The sequence below is a fragment of the Vicia villosa genome, unplaced genomic scaffold (genome assembly GCF_029867415.1).
Source record: "Vicia villosa cultivar HV-30 ecotype Madison, WI unplaced genomic scaffold, Vvil1.0 ctg.003497F_1_1, whole genome shotgun sequence".
Taxonomy (NCBI): domain Eukaryota; kingdom Viridiplantae; phylum Streptophyta; class Magnoliopsida; order Fabales; family Fabaceae; genus Vicia; species Vicia villosa.
In genome coordinates, this window is record NW_026706220.1 from 230,001 (window position 1) to 232,500 (window position 2,500).

The following is a 2,500-nucleotide window of genomic DNA, read 5'->3' on the forward strand; positions in this document are numbered from 1 at the left end:
ACGTCGCATATATAGCCCACGTCCGTTTGACCACTCCCGGACACCGCAGAACACTAGCACATTTTGACATTAACGCCATAGAACCCTCCGATTATCGCCCCAAGAACAGTACGATGGCTGGGAGCCAAGTTCGGATAGCGTCTTCCCGACGATCGCGGCGTCTGTACGTTTGCTTCATCTAATCCCTCGTTCGTTTGGCCCCTACCGGGCACCGCAAAACGCTATCGTGTTCAGCCATTCTACTATTCTTGGTTGGAATGCCAAAATTCTATTGGATGTTGCGGGACGACCACCCCCGTAACTTCATTCCAGCGGCGGGACGGTCCGCTGCTCGCGGACACTCCGTGTGGCCAGCACGGTACCACAGCAAAATCCAACCAAATCTTGAATTTTGATCAACAACGATCGATTCGTCGATGAAAAATTCCTCGATTTGATTTGATTTTGAGGGGAGCTGTGGTATTTCTCGTTGGGACACCCATGGGCGTGCCCCCGTCGCTGCTGCCTTGCCCAGGTCACGCCTTGCCCAGGTCACGCCAACCCAGGTGAGGTCCTCCCCCTATATATGTTTGATTTGCACACCCAACGTTTGCATCAGAATGGTCCCTTTTTCCCTGCAGACATAAAATCCCCCTTCCGCACAGTTTCTTTGCATTTCGATAAGGGCCGCCGCCATTTAATTTGTATTTTCCGCCATAGGAATGCCGTGTTCACCGTTCGGGGCCATGGCACGGAGCCAGCAAACACAAACATCCGCGATACCACTCACACGCCCCCGCTTCGGCCAGATCCAACACCGCGGAACGTACCACCCCCCGCAATGCCAAGGCATGCAGGCAAATGGAAGCATCCAACGGCGCCGGTTCCGCCGCACTAGGCATGAAAAAACCAACGAGCCCACAAGCCCACGCGCGCGTCCTCGTCCTAGTCTAATGGGTTGTGCGGGAAAACTTCCCCCAAAACTCCATTCCGTCGACGGGACCGTCCGCGGCATGCCCCGGACCTTCCCGGGTGACTAGAACGATGCGACGACGGCATGCCCCGGACCTTCCCGCGTGACTAGAACGATGCCACGGTGGAATTCCAAAATTCCATGGGGTAATGCGGGAAAACTGCCCCACAAACTCCAATCCGTCGACAGGACCGTCCGCGGCATGCCCCGGGCCTTCCCGTGTGGCCAGCACGGTACCACAGCAAAATCCAACCAAATCTTGAATTTTGATCAGCAACGATCGATTCGTCGATGAAAAATTCCTCGATTTGATTTGATTTTGAGGGGAGCTGTGGTATTTCTCGTTGGGACACCCATGGGCGTGCCCCCGTCGCTGCTGCCTTGCCCAGGTCACGCCTTGCCCAGGTCACGCCAACCCAGGTGAGGTCCTCCCCCTATATATGTTTGATTTGCACACCCAACGTTTGCATCAGAATGGTCCCTTTTTCCCTGCAGACATAAAATCCCCCTTCCGCACAGTTTCTTTGCATTTCGATAAGGGCCGCCGCCATTTAATTTGTATTTTCCGCCATAGGAATGCCGTGTTCACCGTTCGGGGCCAAGGCACGGAGCCAGCAAACACAAACATCCGCGATACCACTCACACGCCCCCGCTTCGGCCAGATCCAACACCGCGGAACGTACCACCCCCCGCAATGCCAAGGCATGCAGGCAAATGGAAGCATCCAACGGCGCCGGTTCCGCCGCACTAGGCATGAAAAAACCAACGAGCCCACAAGCCCACGCGCGCGTCCTCGTCCTCCTCTTCGTCTAAGTCCAAGTCCAAGTCCAAGTCCAAATCATAGACTTCGCGCGCGTGTTGTTTTGGCCCAAGGCAGAATTTTGCCGTCCGGACGAGGTTCGGCCTGGATTTTGCCTTCCGAGTCGCGTCCAAGTCGCGGTCCGGACGAGGTCCGGACAAATTTTGACCTTCGGCCAATGAACGATGCGGCGATTGGAATTCCGAAATTCTATGTGGTTGTGCGGGAAAACTTCCCCCAAAACTCCATTCCGCCGACGGGACCGTCCGCGGCATGCCCCGGACCTTCCCGTGTGGCTAGCACGGGTGTCGCAAAATCCCTCAAAATCTCGAGTTTTTATCAAGAACGATCGGGCCGACGATGAAAAATTCCTCGATTTGATTTGATTTTTGCGACTGGGGGGAGTTTGGAATTCGTTGGGACACCCATGGGCGTGCCCCCGTCGCGTCTGCCTTGCCCGGGTCACGCCTGCCTTGCCCAGGTCACGCCCTGCCCAGGTCGCGTCACCCCCCCGTCGCGCCTGCCTTGCGGGTCACGCCCTGCCCAGGTCGCGTCACCCCCAGGTGAGGTCCCCCCCTATATATGTTTGATTTTGCCCAGGTCACGCCAACCCAGGTGAGGTCCTCCCCCTATATATGTTTGATTTGCACACCCAACGTTTGCATCAGAATGGTCCCTTTTTCCCTGCAGACATAAATTCCCATTTCAACGTCTTAGACTTTGAATTTTTTCACGATTTTTTGCATGC